This window comes from Microtus oregoni, unplaced genomic scaffold (assembly GCF_018167655.1).
Source record: "Microtus oregoni isolate MIOR12 unplaced genomic scaffold, Mior012 000022F_ref0000154, whole genome shotgun sequence".
NCBI lineage: Eukaryota > Metazoa > Chordata > Mammalia > Rodentia > Cricetidae > Microtus > Microtus oregoni.
In genome coordinates, this window is record NW_024543081.1 from 6,272,383 (window position 1) to 6,292,500 (window position 20,118).

A 20,118-nucleotide genomic window follows, 5' to 3' on the forward strand; every position below is an offset into this window, starting at 1 on the left:
CCCCTGCAGCCGCTAGTCAGGTTTCTGGGACCCAAGCTGTGCAGACACAGTAATGTACAAGACCACCAGGGAGGGGCTAGGGTTAGAACAGAGTTCAGGGGAGATGTGAACTTTGGCTCTGGGCAGAGGATGGATGCTGGAGGAGAGGTCCTTTCTCTTGAACCAGTCTTTCTATCAAATCTGCCAGATCTGGGGATGAGGGTACCAGAGGAGGAGGGACATATTTGTCATATGTATTCATAAAATATGAGATTCCATTGTTGTCTAAGCCCTCCAGGGGCTACCTTAAGCTTGGCCAGCATGCCAGGTCCCCCAAGGATCTGGGGTAAAAAGTTGTAAGGGTGTGGTGAGGGCATGGAGTGAGGTCAGCTCATCTTGTCCTTAGCATGGATCAGAGGTGGAAGGGTCTGGAAACTGTTGGATTTCTTCCCACTAACGTGACTGTTTCTGGGTCATGGCCCTTTTTGATAAAGAAAAATAGGATTCTGTGGAGACCTCTTCTCCTGGGGACTAGCTGCTTCTCTGCTGTGTCTATCTGGGCTGAAAGACTTTGCTCTTTCAGAATTGATTCACTGCCTGGAGGATGATAAGCAAATTGGCTTATTACATGGTCTTATCTAAGATGAACCCGAGCCCTGTGGGGCTATGGCTGGCCCCATCTCTGAGAGAGGCTCCCTTGGAAAAGAAGGTCTCTTCTCTTAGCAAGACTGTGGATAACATAGAAAGAGGGTTGGAGTGATCCAACATCCATAGGGGTATAGACCAGGCATGTCTGGATTTAAAGTGAGGGGTACAAATGCTTTGTGGTCTTAAGGAAAAAGCTTTGTATTCTGGTAAATGACTCTCTCAGCCTCATAAACGCTAATGCATTTAGGTCTTCAAATGGTAAGAGGCCTCATGGAGGGCAGAGAGTGTGGTCACATACATACCCTCATGGTCCAGGTATGGGACCATGCTGATCTTGGGGTGCCAAACTCTGAGAATCATAGTGGCTGGGCACAGGTTGTCCGTCTGTGACCTGTAAGCACATGGCTTCTTTAAGTCTCTGGGTGTTTAAAGTCTAGGTTCCTGCTGAGTGAAAACATGAAGGCTGTGGCGTCTGACCTGGGGCAATGGGCTTCTAGCCTGGCTCTATGGACTAGTGCAGGGCCTGGTGAAGCGAATGATGGACAGGAGTATCAACAGACTGATGGGGCAGTGAGACAAAAACCCCACATAGTAGAGCCCCTACCTGGAGAGGGCACTGTGCAGTCTCATTGGAAGGAAGTATCAGCTCATGGGCAGATAATTCAGGATGCACCCTATCCCTTGAGGGACATCTCCATCAGCCAATCCAAGGCATTTCCCTCAGGATGAGGCCTGGCTGCTTTCTGCCCATTGCAGCTCTGGATTCTCTGGGTGGCTCTGGGTCAGCCATGTGTTATGGGAACTATCTCTGCTTAATTCTATTTCCTGCTCCACCTCCCAGTCACTCATATAAGTTCCCTATGACCCATCTGGGAACTCCCTTTTAGAACAAAGTTGATCCTAGTTTCTCTTCTGGATGATCAACTGTCCAATAGGTATCCATGTTGGGCATGGACCATGGTGGCTCACCCACTGTCAAGAAGAACTAATGGGGAGAACGATTATCATGGCAGGAGGTGAGGAAAGGAAGGAGATGTGATGATCCACCTAACATAGAGCACTCAGAGTTAGGGTGTTGGCCACTAGGTGATGGAAAACAGAGAGAGGGTCATGGGGCATCTGGGAACTTCAGTCTGGCCTCAGTGGGTGCTGAAAAAGAAGACAAGTCTTGTGACATTAGGGGACATAGAAGAGCCTTAGATAGTTCAGGGTCCAGACCCAGGAAATGCTGCTGCTCACCGTGGGTGTGTCTGCCACCCCAGTTAATATAATCACCCAATCACCCACAGACATGCCCAAAGACCTAGTTAAACTAGACAAGCCTTCATTGAGACTCTTTTTTCCAGCTGAGTGAGTCTAGCATGTGTCAAGTTGACAGTTAGAATAAAATGGACCTCTCACAGGCAGTGGTATGAATGGCTGTCCTCACAGATAGACACACTAGCAGTTCCTGGCAGTGAAGAGGGATGTTTCTGCCTTGTGCTGTGACAGTATTGCAGCTCTCACCATTTCTTCCTAGATTTTTGAGTTTCATGCAATGCATTTCAACCCCACTCATTCCATTCCCCCAATTCTGCCCAGATGGGACCCCACTTCTTTCATAATTTTTTTTTTTTTAATATTTATTTATTTATTTGTTATGTATACAATATTCTGTCTGTATGCCTGAAGGCCAGAAGAGGGCGCCAGACCTCTTTACAGATGGTTGTGAGCCACCATGTGGTTGCTAGGAATTGAACTCAGGACCTTTGGAAGAGCAGGCAATGCTCTTAACCACTGAGCCATCTCTCCAGCCCCGGGACCCCACTTCTTTAGAACCCAACTTTGAGTGTTTTCAACTCATCAAGTCCAGTTTGTTGTATGCATACACTCTTGGATATGTGGTCCACTAGAGCATCAACCTAACTGGGACCACACCCTTAAAGAAAACTTATCCTCACTGTCCTGACAGTTATCAGTTGCCAATAGCTCCCCATCTAGGGGTGGGACTTTCTGCCCACCTTCCCTCTTTATGTTGGGGTTTTATCTGCCTTGAGTCTGCACAAGTCTTTGGCACGCTGTCTTGATCACTGTGAAATCACAGGGCAGCTGTTTTGCTGTGAGCAGAAAGCATTGCTTCCTTGTAGTCATCTATCTCCTCTCCTGTTCTCAGAACCTTGAAAGTTGTGTCTCTCTTTGTCAATCACCAACATCTGCAACGAGAAGCTTCTCTGAAGATATCACACACTCTACTCACAGAACACGAAGGATTCAAACGAGTGCTCATCTGGAAGCTTCATCTTTATTGGCTCATTGTCACCAGTTTGTCATGTGCTCCTTTTTATGGGCTGCTGAGCTCAGCCTGTGGACCCTGGCAGCAGCTTCACACCACCCAAGTTCACTGCATCTCTTGATTGCGTCCTTGTCTCTTTGTTTGACTCTATTTTCTGTCACTTTGTTCATCATGGCTCTGGGAACAATGGGTTGTGTCTTGTGTACCCCACATAGATTGAGTATACAGCGGACTCTGCCATGGAGACCTACATGGGCACACTCCACTAACAACCTTACACTGCTCTTCCCAGAAAATATTACACCAGCAGAGAGGGCCATGTGTCTCCACCTGAAAGGGTGAGAGACCAGAGAGGATGCGGACAGGCCACAGAGGAAGGGGTCTCCTTATTTTCCACTCTGGTGGGTCGTCATCAGATACAATGCCCAACACAAAATACATGAAGGAAAAATAATTTCAGGCAATTTTTTATTTTACAATTATTGTCAGAAAAGACTTTTTGGAAGATACTGCTTGTGGTCAAAACTAGGTTAACGGAATTGGAAAGGTAGCTCAGTGTTTGAGAGTACTGGCTGATCATGCAGAGGGTCTGGGTTCCACTCCTAACACCCACATGGCAGCTTACAGTCACCTTGTAACTCCTGTCCCAGAGGATCTTACATCAAAGGATTTGGTGTCCTCTTCTGGTCCCAGAAGTTACTACAGCCATGTGGTGCACACGCAGATGCACACACACACACACACACACACACACACACACTATAACAAGTTCTCCAATTTCACATCATTTCCTTTTTAAAGACTTTAAAAAGAATGAAACTCAATGCCACATGTAACATTTTTTATGTAGTTATTACAATTGTCTCTCTGTCTTATTCCTATATATCTCTCAAGAGAGAGATGGGGTTCTCTGTGCAATATTAAGTTTCTGAGTGGAAGGGTTTGGCTGCCTGTCACTCTTGTCTTTGCATCTTGGGATGGCCTTGCTTCTGTGTAATTCACATGTCATGACTACAGTAAGAAAAGAAACATATAAAGTCATTCTTTCTTTTAGGTTTGATGATCTAGAGAAGAGGCCTACACCTGGAATCCTGCTCAGCACTTGGACGGCATCCATGGAGTTTTTCATAAAGGAGAAGGAGGGTTTTGACATAGCCACAGATGACCGTGGCAAAGTTCCCCCCCCCCTTTCTTCACCCACCATAGCATTAAGGGTGAGCTGTGGTATTGGGTCTTGGGCACGTTGTCTGTGGAGCTCCCTATGGCTAATGTGCACCTGTCCATATGACAGTCCTGTTTGGGGGAGGCCCCCCTAGTTGTCCTGAGTGTGGTCAGTGAAGTGGGAGGTGAAAGATAGCCATGCAGTGTCCAGGGAGGCAGGGCCAAGAAGAAAGAGGCACCCCTTACCATGCAGCCCCTCACCCATCTTCCGGCTATCCATCATGCGGTCCTCTCTACCCCTACCCCTAGAGGTCTTGACATGGCTTTTATCACACAAGAATCTCTGATGGCTTCCCGGTGGCCCAAGACCAGAGGAAGATCTGTTGCTCGGCGCATGGTCCTGGCTTGTAGGAATGTATTTAATTGGGTGGCATTCATCAATATGGACCCCCAAGTCCCTTCTCCAACATGTAATGCCGCTGAGCCCCGGCACTTGTCGGAGACCCTGACTCCTTGCAGGTAATTTGCTTCCGTCTCTCCTTTATGAACTGCAGCATCTTTAAGTAGCCTAAATTGCCGTGTATTTAAAGGCAGGGTTGATTTTATTTTTCTTTGGGGGGGGGTCAGGGGATTTTTCTCCACATTTTTCTTGGGCTGTGTTAAAGGAGACATCAGTCAATGAACACCTTCAGTCGTATTTACTGCTCAGAGCAACTTGGGCTGCTTTGGAAAGGGGGAAAATGGGAGCGTCCAGAGATTTTGCTCCCAATAAAACTGCTGAAGCAAGGTCAAACAGTTCCAGGAGGAGATAAAATGTTAATAAACGGTGGCCATTGTCCCACATGCCCGAATTTATGCAGTACATCTCCATGGCATCGCTCTCTCCTTGGTTAAATTCAGTGAGTAATTTCTGACTGTATTCATTGCTGGAGGATATATTTCTTTAGCGTTAAATATCACTGGCTGTGCATTTTGATATGAGAAATGCAGGCTGCAATTTATAACCAACACGATCGTAAGTGAATCTCGGCTGCGTTGAGAAGCAGGGCACAGCGAATGCGTGCCAGCTCCGGAGTGTTTATTTTAGCATCCGTTTGCAGGGAAACATCATTTCCAATTCCATTGTCGGGTTTTCATCCAGGACTGCTCATTCCTCCTGCAGACATCCTCGGCCTTCAGGTGCCCACATGGCCCTTGGGGAATCCGTCCTGCCTCCTAGCTACCCGCCAACCCTCCCTGCCCAAGGGCCTCTAGGGAGGGAAGAGACCACGGGATACTCCTAGACAAAGACAAAGACAACACACAGCTATTGATGAGCCATCTCATCCCAGAGTTGCCCATGGGTGGAAGATTTGGGTTGCTGCGAGGCTCAAGACCTGCCCAGCTGCAGCCCACTGCCTCACGGTGCCTGTCCTGCCCAGCATTAGCCCTTAAAGCGACAGAATGTTTGAGTGACAGAAAGTGTTGGAGAGGCAAAATCCTGAGGGATGATTTCCACATTTTTCTTCCTCTCTTGGCTACAGCAGCAGCAGCAGTGTTGTTTATGGCTATTAACTGTCCCAGGCTCCAATGGGCTTCACCATGGGTCCTGCAACCAGAAACAACCAAGGACTTTTAGGCTTCCTAGTACCTCATGTCTGGAGTCATAAGAGTGACGAGATCTGGAGGATGAGAAAACGCAATAGGGTGAGAGGGAACGTCATTAGCGCTGCCCTGCCATGGGGGACGCTAGACCATGGAAGGAGCACCAAGTAGGGGAACTGGATCTGTGGGATGATGCCCTCACAAAAAGCCCCTACCACTTCCCTCCCTCCACCTCACCTCTCCGCAAGGATGGCAAGAGACCTCAGAATGCTCTAGGTCACATGCTGGATGGATGGCTAGTGCACGGTAGTCTTTGGTCAGGTCTCTGTGCTCAAGAACAGAGTAACCTACACAGTCACCTTCCTTTTGAACCATGTTCTTTTCCTCTACCTATGTTTTTCCTGCCTTGGGATACAATAAAAATAAAATGTAGCCATCAACAGAAAGCTGGTCCCCTATGAGGCAGGCACACAAGGCCCCACAGTGAAGTTAAGCATCTGTGTAGCAGAACTAGGATGGCCTTTAGTGGTTCTGGAGGCACTGGGTGCCTGCTGTGTGTTCCTGGACCCGTGTCCCAACCTCTCTCAGCCTCTACACTCTAGCAATGCAGCAAGAATTAAGCCTCCCGGCCTCAGATTTTGCCCTTGAAATCGGCCTCTGTCAGAAAGACAAGTGTCAACCAACACCACCTCCTGACTGTCCGTGTCTTAGTCTACTCACTCTTAAAACGAGTTTGGATTACCCACCTGTGCCATGATGGCTATGAGAAGCTCTCAGGCCACCCCTGCTAGTGGCCCACTCTGTGTTGGTGTGAGAGAAAACATGGCAGGAGCCCTGACCTTTTTGGGGTTGCCCACCTTGATTTTTAAGTTTATCTGACCAGAGAGGCAATGCCCAGGGTAACGGGGCTGTAACTCCCACCGACTGCTGCAGTTTCCTCTGTAGTGGGTAGATTGCTTAGACATAGGGCCTAGGTTGGAGTTCCTCAGCCTCCCAGTGTCTCATTTCCCCTTCCTATGTTAGCTTACCAGTGCCTGGCGGGGGGCGGGGGCATGCTATCTGCCTGGTTATTTTAATTTTCTCATCAGGGCAGGGAGACTGTAATAGCCCTGGGGATCCTAGTCAGACGTGCAACATCTGACCTTGTTCCTGTGTGACTATGCCTTTGAGACTGGGAATCTGTGTTCACAACACGGAGACAGCGTGGGTTTGGATCAGACGTCAGTGGGAGCCATTTTCAAAGAGCACTATTCTGAGGCATGTTGACAAAGAGTCTGTGTGTTTTCTCTATTGATAACTTAGGGAAAATAGTTCTTAATCACTGTCCACTAAAGGACCACCTGAGCCCTGGAGATCACAATGTCCTCTGGCAGAGTGCTTTCTACACAAAAGATGGAGTCTCCAAACCGAAGACACCTAGCACTACGGCATCCTGTTAGGAAACTTCTCTGAGCCTCTCCCAGTGGTGCTAAGTCCCTGCAGGCTGAGCAGAGGTGAGACTCATTCACCTGCTTCTGAGCATGCTCCCATGATTCCTCACCCAAGTATTCTGTCTCCTCTGGTGTTAATGGCATCCATCTAGAGTGTCATCACCATGGATAACAACTTCCAGTGTCCATGCCACCCATATCCTTCATGGGTGAACGTGGAGGGATGCTGGCTTCAAAACCAAGTGTCCCAGCAGCGACGGGCACCTAGAATGAGCCAGAAGGGAGTATCTCCCCTCAAGGTGGTCCAGCTCCAGTCTCACTATAGCTTCCTTTTGGATGGCATCTCTCCTTTTGAATGACACATAATATAGCTGTGGGTACCCCGAGGTATTGAATTTACCCACAGCATTTAATAAAATAAATGATCTCAATGGATATCTCCACGCCTACTGCAAGACACAGCGAAGTCCCCCAAGCTTATATGTCTTTACCTTTCAGCCTTTGTATAATGGGAACAAGTGCAGCAGAGGGAACTGGGCAGCACTGAGAGGGGCCTGGGAAGCACTAGAGGGGAGACAACTGAATGGTGCCTGGAGAAGACTTGATGAGAACCTGAAGAGACAGCACTGGAAACAGACAAGACTAGATCTACATTGGAGTGACCTGGACAGGGGCCTATTGGGTAGTGGCTGGTGCCCAGCAGGGACTGGACTATACCTAGAGACTAGGCAGTCAGAAGCACTCAGAGGCCAGGCAGAAGATGCAGGACACCCCAGCAAGCAAGCCAGGGGAAGGCACCAGGAGCAATTCTTGCCATCTGGAGCTGTTGGCTGAGACTAGCGCTGCATTGCCTTCCCCAGAATACAGGTGGGAGGATCGCAAGGCTGAACCTGGAACTGGATTCTCCAGGTTTGTGCCAAGGCTGCAGGGTATTGAGATGTGAAATGAGAGGGATGGAGAAGCAAGTTCCTGGCTGTTTCCTAGGAGGACACCTTGCAAAGTTGATACTGTCAAATCGGCAGGCTCTCGCATCGTCTGGGAGACAAGCACCTGGAAACTCCTAGGATGGGTTAACTGAGAAGGAAAAATAGCCTTGGATGGCACCATCCCATGAGCCGGGGTCCTGGGACTAATAAAAGGGAGAAACTGAGCTCTGCACCAGCATTCATTCTGACTGGTACACAATGGCAGGCTGTCCCACGCTCCCGCTGCCAAGCTTTCCCTGACATGATGGGCTGTACCCTCAAATGGGAGCCATGACAATTTTTTTTTCTTGAGACTGCTTTTGGTGGATATTTCAGCCCAGCAAGAAGAAAAGTAACAACACCCACCCCACCCCATTCTGCATTAATTTTTCCGTCTTTGCTGTTCCAATCGAGATCAGGACTATTTGTCAGAGCTCAAACTTGATTTGTGACATCAGTGTGCGCCCTAAGTCACATGCACACAATACTAGTGATGAACAAATTATTTTTAAAAGACTAAGCTGGTGGGGAGAACTCTATGTTCTGTGTGAACCCCACACAGTTCTGCAGAAAGGACTTGAGTGTTACCATGTTTCCACATTCTCAGAGACTCTGAAGCCAGTCCCTGGTTGTCACCGAGGAATAATTGTGTCTGATTGTCAGGCTACCATCAGCAAGCAGATGACCAGGAGAAGCTAAACTGTAGGTGTTCTGAGAAGGAGATCGTGTGCTAACCAAGGCAGAGCCACAAGAACTGTGGAAAGTAGTGACCAGAGTGCGTGCTGCAGAAAGCAATCTTGTTAGGCTTAATAAAAAAAGAAAAAAGGAGCCACAGACATCAGGAGGGCAAGCCCGTCAGTCAAGCGGCTCTTGGAGCCAAACCAAGGTGTACTCTAAAAGGTGTTGGAGGGGCTGGTAAGTGCGTGGAGATCCATCTGGCCTACAATCAGTTCTCAAGGACAAGGCTGGAGTGGCTTAGAGTGGATTTAACTGAAGATGGGGTATGCTTGCTCCTCTAGTTGACCACAGGCCTGCAGACTTCACCGAAGAAGGAAGGAAGGAGAACGCGGCCATATATACTGAGTGGATCTTCCTCCCTTGGGGGGCCAAGGCTGCATCCTGCCTGGGAGGCTCCAGCTAGCTCATCCTGGGGTAGAGTCTTCTATATTTCAGAGCACTTTTGTCTCTCACTGTAAGATCAGCACATGTACATCACGGCAAACAGAGAAAAGTTTAAAGTCAATCAGAAGGTATCAGAATGGAGCTTTCTACACATTCCTTTCCTTCTATAGCTTTTATTTCCTGTGAAAACTGGGACCAACTGACTGACCCTGCATAGGGTTTCTGTGGCTGCCAGCACCTTCCAAATGAAGGCTGCCAGGTGGGATCCAGCTGGGTACCTGCAATGAGGGGTCCTGGCTCATGTTAACCATGACACAGTACTGCCCAGACACTACAGAACACACGCAATGGGGCCCAGGGACAGCCCACTGCCTCTTGAAGACAGATTGCCTGGGAGCACTCAGGCCTCTTAGCTCTTGCTATTCTTCAGACACAGACGTCCTATAAATATTAGTCCTTCCGCAATCACTGCCCCTTAGAAAACTGATTACTCACGAACTCTTAAGTGCCTTAGACAGACTTTCTGTGAACACCAGGGTCTCTCAGAAATCACTGCTTCTCAGAAACTACCACCCATGAGCCCCTTAACTCCTATCATCCCTTGGAGATTGTGCACCCCTGAACATCAAGAATCCCTCAGCTGCTGCTAGATGCATAGACACGCCCAGTATGAGCCCATAGCCGTGACTGTAGGAAATGCTTCCTGAGACCCCTCCCCTAGGCACTCCTCTCCTCAGTTCCTTCCATGTGCAGTCCAGGAGGAGGCTTACGGGTAGGAGCCAGGCTGTCGCCACTATGTTCCAGAATCTTTTCAATGCCCATCTGGGCCATTCACCAGTTTTCAGTGTGGACTGTGTGGCGTGTGTTTGCCATGGCCCAGAGAGATTGTAGCCAGAATCTTCTCAGCTTGGCGCCCTTTCCTGATTGCTTGGCAGGTCTGGATGGCCATGTTAAAGAGAAAGGACCCCCACAAGACCACAGTGACCCTCTATGGGAACAGCTCTTCAGCACAAATGTGTCCTTGAGCATAGGGACCCCTAACTCAGAAGAACCTCACAGTTCTTGATCTCACTTTGTGGAAATCATGCCATCGACACCCGCTTTCTTTCTAGGCTCTACTGAGTTTCAGCCACCCACCACAGGTGGTCTCAGAATTTGGACTATGTGTCTGTCTCTCCACCTTCCCCTAGTGTCAGTCAGCCTCCAGTTCATGTGACTCCCCTCAGACCATCCACAACTGCAATTTCCAGCCCTCTACCTCTAATCCAGAACACCATCATTTCCTCTGGCTCCTGTAGAGGCCAGCCTTACCAATTCACCCTCTACCTAATCTCCAGTGGCTTCTCATTGTTAGGAGAAAATCCAGGGCGGCTAACATGGCCTGCCTGCCTCACCCACCTCCCTTGCTTGGCCAAGAAGTTGTTCCCTCTCATACTCCATCCTGTGGCTTCTCTGGTAACCTTATAGGCTAGAATCACTGCCCTGTGTGGTCTCGGCCTTGGGACATGTAGCTTCCTCTGAAGCATGCTTCTCTAAGGGCCTCTCAGAGCTCAGAGAGACCCCTTGCTCTTCCCTGCCCCCACCCAGCCTCCCTTTTGCTCCATCTCTCTATGTAGACTCAAAGTGACCTTTTAAACAACTCTTCAAGAGCAGCTTCCAACACACAATCAAAGATAAGTAGGTAGATGGAGCGGCAAGAGGACATGAGCGAAAACTCCGAGAGGAAACAGACACGAAAGTGGACCACTGGAGCGCCAGACAGGGAGCTTTGTAATTGTAAATCTTTTGATTATATGCTCCACCTTTGAAGATGGAGAAGTCAAGCTTAAAATCTCTACAGGGGACTTGAAGTAGTAAAATGGAATGGAGGACTTCGTAAAGCAGCAAAGAGAAACCCCCAAACATACAAATGCAGCAAGCGAGGAGCTCACTTGATGTGTTTCCCAGTGGCTTGTACAAAGAATAGAAGTGCACTGGAGGCTGGAGGAAGATCACCCAGGAAAGCCAGGAGGTGTGTATGCTGTAAAACACAGAAGCTGGCCTGAGAGACATTTGGTAAGAATCGGGCAATCAAAAAGGCTTTTATTCAGGGCTGCATAAATGGTTCGGCAGTTAAGAGAACAGGCTGCTCTTCCAAAGGACCCAAGTTTGTTCCTCAGCACCCACATGGTAGCTCACAACTATCCGTAAACCCCACTCCCAGAGAATCTAATGCCATCTCCTGGCCTCCAGAGGTACCTTATGCACACAGTGTTCAGATATATATGTAGGCAAACTACCCATACACATAAAATGAAAATAAGTTTTAAAAAGTCTTGTGTCCAAAATACTGAAGAAAATAATAAATAACATGAATGGTGCAGTAGCAAAAGGGGAGGAGCTACTGTGAGAAAAATCTCTCCAAAGCTGATGGATCCACATTCGAGAAGTCAGAATATACAACACAGACAATGAAAAGAGTTCACACTTCAATGCAGGAGCCTAAAATCCTTGTCTATCGGTCTCTCTGTCTCTCTGTCTCTCTCTGAGTATACCACTGTGCTCATGTAGAGGTCAGAAGACAATATGTGAGTCTGTCCTCCTCTTTCACCCTGGAACAAGGGAAGGAACTCGGGGCACAAGCCTTGGCAGCAAGTACCTTTCCCTCCCTGTTGAGCCATCTCTCTGGCTCAGATTTTGTAAATTCAAATAGTCACTGAAATAGTTGAAGAGCAGCAAGTGACATAAAAGCACCCAAACATCCCAGGCGTGTGAGGCTCTCATAGATGAATAAACACACTTTGCAAATTGAGGTGACCATGAACAACTTTAAATAAACTCAGCAGGCTGTATTTATATATACAAAATATAAATAATATGTACAATAATTTAAAAAAGAGGTAGTAAATTTGAGTGGGAGTTGGAGGGCATGGGGAGAGCAGCAGTCGGGAGAGCAAGTACACAAAATGATATAAATATGCTACTCAGATATGAAATTCTCAAAAATTTTGAATTAACTTTTAAAAAATGTAATGTGTTTGCGTATCAGGTTGGCAAGTGGTGGATTCATCATGACCCATATTCATTGTTGATTCGGTTGCAGCTGGAATGACGCAGGACAGATCTCTGGATGTGTCCACCCAGGTGTCTCTAGGGAGGTGTAACTGAGAAGGGAAAAGGCTGGCCTGAGAGTGAGCAGCACCATTCCTTGGGCTGAGACCCTGAACTAATAAAGGATGAGAAAGTGAGTGGACCAAAGCGTTGGCCTTGTTCTTCATGCTTCATCATGATGGACACAATGTAGCCATGGCTTCTGCTCCTGCTCCCATGCCTCCCCAGACACAGTGGATGCACCCTGCAATTTTAAACTCTGAGCCAAGAAAAAAACAAAACAAAACCTCGTTTGCTTGTGTTGCTTTATGTCAGGTATTTCATCACAGCAGTAAGAAAAGCAATAATACAGGGGTGACTGTGGCCAAAGATCATGATAGACTTATGTGAAAATACCTTTTCAAAACTAACTACTGTACATCACCGATACACAACAAAAACATCTTAAAGAAATGCAACTATGAGTGACAGGGGAAACTGAGTCACTGACACTGGAGTGAAATGCTCCATGACTGTTATTTCTCTGCTCTTTCCTGCAGTCTTTTGTTTTTACCATTCTTTGAATTTGTTTATGTACCAAGCAGCAACATCCTTTGCCCATCTTATCTCAACTGGCGGCTGAGCCTATCAGTCAGCATAGGTTTGGGTAGGCTGCAGTAACAAACACACCCACTTGTCAATGACTGAAACACTGCCCCACCCTCTCCCCCAGCATGTGATGCCCTGGGTTTTTCAGAGACCCTGGTTCACAGAAGATCCATCCCCACCTGTGGATTCACTCCCCAGGGGCTTTGAGCAGAGGACAAGGCTGTCCATAGGCTTTTCCGCCAATGACAAGACAACTCTTCTCATACTTCCCTGTTCAATGGTTGAGAAACTCTGACTTACAGACTCCCTTTCCATGCCAGATGTAGTCAGCACAGGCATGGTCTAACCCATGAATCTTTCGGTCTTTCTCTGGTTCACGTCTTTTCCCCTTTCATTCTCTACTAATTAATCTTTTTGCTTCAGTAAGATTGACTCCCTTTCTAAAGTCACCAAGTGGCCATATGTCTGAGTCCTGGCTTCTCAGAGACTTAGTGATGGGCACAGATCAAACCTGGTCAAGGAGAATAAGCTGAGGATCTCTGGTGGGAATGCACAGGAAGGGCGAATTCTTCTACCTGGGCTCAGACTCTGGAGGTATGGAATCTCGTCATCGTACAAGAACTCTGTCTTTAACCGTCTATAATTCGTTGTTTGTCATCCTTATTATTATTGGCCCCGGGAAGTGTTTTTTTAGAGATTTTCTGCCCTAATCACTCCCACACATCTCATTAAATGTGAATATAGCTAATGTAATTTTGTATCTGTCTGTATACTGCATTTCCTATGAGAGCCACAAATAATTACAATAGAAAGGCTTTGGCAAGTTGTTGGTTTGTTTTCATCCACTAAGAACCAATTTCATCTTCTTCAGGGAAATCGCCACTGTTAAAAATTTGCTGCGGGGCTGGGGTGCAGCTCAGTGCTTGGAGAGTGCTTGCTTAGCATGAACAAGGCTCTGGGTTCAATTCCCAGAACTGTAAAAAAAAATAAAAATAAAAAAGACAACATAGTACAAAAAATATCTACTGTATAAATGAAGTCAGTGAAAGGCAGAGCTGGAGACCCTGAGGGTACCATGGAACCCTTGGCTCTAGCAGAGCCAGAAAGTCAATACAGCCTGAAGGGACCTCAGTTATTGAAAGCAGTAAATTCTAAGCTTTGCTTTTTGTGCATGAGGGGATTTGTGTCTGTTAAGTAGAAAGAGTCCTCACAAATGACCTCCAGCAACTCAGCTTTGGCTTTGGCAATGGCATTTCCATGAGACTGGGTGACATTCTATGCATGGCATCAGTCACTTCCCTCAGTTTCCTTCCCTTATTGTGGCAGTGCCACCTCTGGGTAGTTCCAGGCTGCCTAAGAAAGATGACTGAGAAAGCCATAGCAAGAAGGACAATAAGCAGTGTTCTCTTTGCCTATTCTCCATACCTGCATCCATCCCTTTATTCATTAATCTGCACATCCCTCCCTTTCTTCCTCTTTTTTTCCTTTATCCACTTTACCCCTTTATCTACCTGTATATCTTCCCCTCTAAGTTTTGTGTGTGTGTGTGTGTGTGTGTGTGTGTGTGTGTGTGTTTGTGAAGTTGACACAAACTAGAGTCATTAGGGAAGAGGGACTCTTAACTGAGAAAATGCCTACCTCAGATTCGCCTATGTGGAAGTCTGAGAAAGTATTTTTTTTTTGATTGATGATTGATGTGGGAGGGCCCAATCCACTATGGGCTAATATTTCTATCCCTGAGAAGGTGGTCCAGGTTGTGTAAGGAAGTAGATTGAGCAAGTCACAGGGAGCAAGCCAGTAACTAGTGATCTTCCATGGCCTCTGTTTCAGCTCCTGCCTCCAAGTCCTTGCCTTAAGTTTCTGTCTTAGTGCCCTTAATGATGACTGTTATTAGAATGTGTGAGACAAATAAACCCTTTCCTTCTCAGTTTGCCTTTGGTCATAGTCTCTATCACAACAATAAAAAGAAAATGAGACCACTTTCCCTCCATCCACTCAGCCATCCATCTATCATTTCAGCCATCAATCTGCCTAATCATGCTGACAGAGGTTTCTGTGCCTCCCAGTCCTGTGGCCATTCAGCCCCAAAGAAACACACAAAGTCTTACATTAATTATAAACTGGTTGGCCTATTGGCGCAGGCTTCTTATTAACTCTTACATCCTACATTAGCCGATAATTCCTGTCTGTGTTAGCCACCTGGCTTGGTACCTATTATCAGTGAGGTATTCTCATCTTGCTTCTTCTGTGTCTGGGTGATGACTGCAGACTGAGCCATTCCTCTTCCTAGAATTCTCCTGGTTGCCCCGCCTATACTTCCTGCCTAGCTACTGGCTAATCAGCACCTTATTAAAGCAATACATCTGACAAATCTTCCTTTCATCTGATCATCCTTCTACTCATTTATTTGCCCACATATTCATCTATCCTTTTCTTGATGCATCTATCATCTATCTATCTATCTATCTATCTATCTATCTATCTATCTACTCATTCATCTACCTGCACATCCATTTACCCATCCCTCCAGTCATCCATCCCGTCCACTCCACTCCACATGCCTCCATTTTCCTTTCCGTATTCATTTCTTTTCCATTTTTCTCCCATCTGGGCCTATTGGTCCATTCCCAACATTGTTTTCTCCTCTGCTAATCTATCCATCTCAACTCCACATCAATACAGATCTTATGAAAATCACCAGTCTCTCATGGTCAAATGTATGACAGTTATCTGTCATCACACGGGTGAGGTGAACCTTACTGTTTAGACTTTGTCCTTGGACTTTGTGTCATGACTTCATGGATATCCTTAGGCCTTTACCTCTTTTTTCCATCCATTTTCTTCTTCCTTTTTCAAGTGTTATTTTAAAGATGAAATTCCTGCCTCTGACTCTCTAGTCTCATGCCAAGCACCTAAGGCAACATCATACATTTGTGAAAAAAGGTTGTTTTTTGTATACAATTTTCCCTCATGTTAGTCAATTTCCTGATTTCCTAATTATCCAAACTCCTCATCTAAGATCCCACTGATGCCTTTGTTCCTCAGAAGGAGAGATGGCTTCTCCTCCCAAATAATTCATTGTTTTGCCTTCCTTACTATAGCCCCAGTGAAAGTTATCCCCATCTCTTCACTTCCTAGCTGATCAGACTTTTTAAGGAGCTTCCATGGCCATCTTGCAATGCTCTGACAGCTTACAGCAGCCAGAATACTTTATTTCATTTTGTATTTTATTTTACTTGAGATATTGGAGGTTAAACCTAAGCTTTGCCATGGTAGTATCACCAGCCCCAGAATAACACATGAACAGTCCTGATTATAGTTACCCACACACTTGAAATAAAATCTAGATTCAGTGCTAGTCTGAGCTCCTGGAGAGTTGATAGATGGCAAAACTCCAAAACTGAGTAGCACAAATATTAAAATGTGGGTCAGGGATAACCAGATTGCTCAGGGGTAAAAGTACTTGACACCAGGCCTGAAGGCTTGGGTTCTATTCATGGAATCCACAGTGGAAGAATAGTACCAAGACAGTTGCCCTCTGTTTGCCACATGCATGCCTGGTTATATTCTTGTACATATATACACACACACACACATGCACACACAAATTCCTTTTTCAAATCTGGGTAAGCACAATGTCACAAAATAGGGAGAACTGTTTTGCATTTGTGTCAAATTCAGAGCCGCCGAAAGTCCTTCCTTGGTCTCCTCTCCTTGGAAACTATAGCTTTGTTCCTCTCCAGGCTCGCCCTAAGCCACTGGTCCCTTTTCATCTTGCTGACATTCCTCTCCTCCATCAATAAGGCATTGGGCAGTGGGCATGTCTATGAACTGTTCCATCGAGGTCAACCTGACACCATTTCAATGGTGTACCAACAGCTATTTTTTAATGAACACAGTATTTTAGATTTAAAGGAAGATGGGTAGATGGTGAGATTGGTTTCCCACATTGCTTTTCCCAGCATGCTCTGTTGCTGTCATGTTGCATGCTGTGGAACATAGCAATAGTTGATAGACACTGTTACTATAGTATTCCTAAACCGTTGAGAAACTAGCTATGGTGGATTACAGATATAAGTTGGATACAAAGTTATAAGCCTTCTAGAAGGAAGGACAGAAGTAAATCCAAGTGGGGCTGGGGTGACTTTTCATTACAAGACCAAAGAAAGGTAGGATCCCTGGAAGAAAGGCTGATACATCATATTTGGCTGAAATGTAAAACTTCTACCCTGAAAATGGCATTGTTAAAAAATAAAAAATATATAAACCAAAGCTGGAGAATGCATTTAGAAATCCATATCCCGTTGTCAATGAAAATCCATAGTTTCCATTAAGCCTCCCCTTGGAGTAGTAAAGTTCACTGGGTCTTAACAAACGCAGAGTGGCAGGTGCACCCTTGCAGCTCCATTCAGACCAGTTTTAACCTGCAAAATGCCCCCAGCTTCACCTATTTACCCTACTCTCCCTGCCTCAAACTCCAGGCTTCCATGACATTTTACTCTCTGTGGCTTCACTTTCCCCGCCATGTGTTATAATCAGAACCACCCAGAAACTTTTCTTTACAAAGTGACTTCATTTAGCAACCAGCACTGACCTTCCCTCCATTTCTTTTGATGCTTTTATATCTTAATTTATTTTTATTCACGGAATAAGGTTACAATGGATGACTAACCTATGGTCTGTGTATACACACATACATTGGAGAAAATTTTATCTCCTTCCAGTTTGGGAGTAGTGTGAACAAAACTGCTTTCTAAAGACACAATTAGTGACTTTTTAAGGAATTGCTAAACTGTCCCCTTTGGTGACAGTGCCATTTCATGTCTCAGCAGTAATGAGTCACAAGCCCGTCTTATGTCACATCCCCATAATTATATGATATTGTCAGCCTTTGGACTTTAGAATCTAATAGCTGTGAAGGGTGTCTCCTTGTAGAGCTTTACATTCCTGAATGACATAGGATACAAAACACCCCTCATTTGCTTGCGTGTCTGTTCAAATCTTTCATTCATTTTTAATTGTTGTTTATTAATGTGGATTTGCAAAAGTTTGATAAAGTCAACATAATGATTTCTTCCTATGTTGTAGATGTGAGTGTATTAGATATGTTTTCCCATCTTTGATTTATAGTTTGATGTTTTTAACAGTGCCATTTTCAGGGTAGAACTTATTTACTTCAATAAAATATAAGTTACTAACTTTTCTTTTGTGGATTGCACTTTTGGTTTTTACTGGAAACTCACCCCAGTTCCAACCCCAGAGTAACCTGGACTTGTCTCTACTCTTTCCAGCATGGGACTAGTGTGAACAAAACTGACTTTGTAAGGAATTGCCACACTGTCCCCTCCAGTGGCAATGTCTGTAGCAAGGGCTGTCGCTTTGCTGCTAGCTTCCATCTAAAATATGTTTGGGTTGTTCGGAGTGATCTCTCTTCTATGAATTCATTGGAGCATTCTGCGTGCAGATGTCTAACTACTCCGCACCATTTATATCCAAGATCATCCTTATTGATGTGTGTTCACTCTTTTTGCATAACCTAGTTGCCTATGTTGGTGTGAGTCTGTTGCTGAGATCTTGGTTCTGTTCCATTGATCTACTTGATTTTACCTAAATCACACTGTCATGAGTGACACTTTTTTAAGGTACAGTTTCCCCATATTTCTTATGTATATGCATCTATGTCTTGTAGGCCATATGTGTCGCATTGTCTGCAGAGGTGAAGAGGGCATTGGATTCCTATGGATCAGGAGTTACAGGCAGTTTTAAGGACATGATATGGATATGAGAAATACACGTGGATCCCCTGGACTAGCAACAAGTGACCTCAAGCACTGAGCAATATCTCCATCACTTTTGAAGTCACCTGGTGTCAGACTCCTCACTTAGACATTTAATAGTTAGTGTTTTGTTGACAATTTTGAGTCTTGCTTTATACAAAAGCTTTTTTTTAATTTTTAAAAATATATCTTCTCTCCTTCCCTTTCCTTTCTCTAACCCCTCCCATGTCCTCCTTCTCCAGTTCCCTCTCAATTCATAATTTCTACTTCTTTAGTTGTTATTATTACATACATCCTGTTCACGAAGATGGAACCTCTTTTAATTTATTATGAACTCTTTAATTTCTTTGGAGTATTGTATATTCTCTCTCTCTCTCTCTCTCTCTCTCTCTCTCTCTCTCTCTGTATGTGTTGAGCATATTTTTGTTAAAATCATACCTAAGTATTTCATTGTTTTCTTGCTAACATGAATGGTGTTGTTTTAGCTGAGAATTTCAATTGTTCATTGCTCGTGCACCATATCTGTTGGGGGGGGGTTGTCCTCCATGTTTCGGTCCTGTACCCTGTGAATCTGCTTTATCATTTGCTTGCTCATAATCTGTTTGCTTTCTCTTTTTTCTTGTCTTATTGCATTGTCTTTTTTTGTCACTGTGTTAATGAAGAGTAGCAAAAACAAAAACGAAAACCCTAGATCTAATAACTGGTGGCAAGCAGAGCTGTTTGTAAGATTCCTTAATTTGCTTTTAACAATTATAGGAGGATCACATTAATTCTCCTTTCCTTTAGGATGCTGGTAATTAGTTTTTCTCTCTTGATTGGCCTCCTAGAGCTGATGACTGTTAATGACAGTTTTTGGAGAACCAACTTTTTGTAACATTGGCTTCTAGCTGTTGCTGTCCTATTTCTCATTCATCTCTTCTCTTGTTTGTATCATCCTTTTCTTTTACTGGCTTTGGATTTAGTTCATTGCTTCCTTTTTAAACCTTCCCCTAAAAATTTTATTATTGAAAATTTTCCTTCTTTGTTGTAATAGGAGCGGCGGGGCTGCGTCCCCAGCACCCCAGCCGCCTGGCTAGCTTATGCCCGAAATAACAACACACAAACTGTATTCATTTAAACACTGCATGGCCCATTTCTATCTAGCCTCTTTCTTGGCTAATTCTCGCACCTGGACTAGCCCATTTCTAATAAGGTGTGTAGCATTCCAAGGTGCACTTACCGGGAAGATTCTAGCCTACGTCCATCCTGGGTTGGAGCTTCATCGCGTGTGTCTGCCCAGGAGCAGGGAGCATGGCGTCTCTGAGCTCACTTCCTCTTCCTCCCAGCATTCTGTTCTGTTTACTCCTCCCACCTATGTTTTAACCTATCAGGACCAAGCAGTTTCTTTATTGCTTAACCAATAAAATCAACAGATTGATATATGACACTCCCACATCACTTCTTAATGCATTCATTTAGTGCTTTAAATTTCTCTCTAAACATGGTTTTTATTCTATCCACAG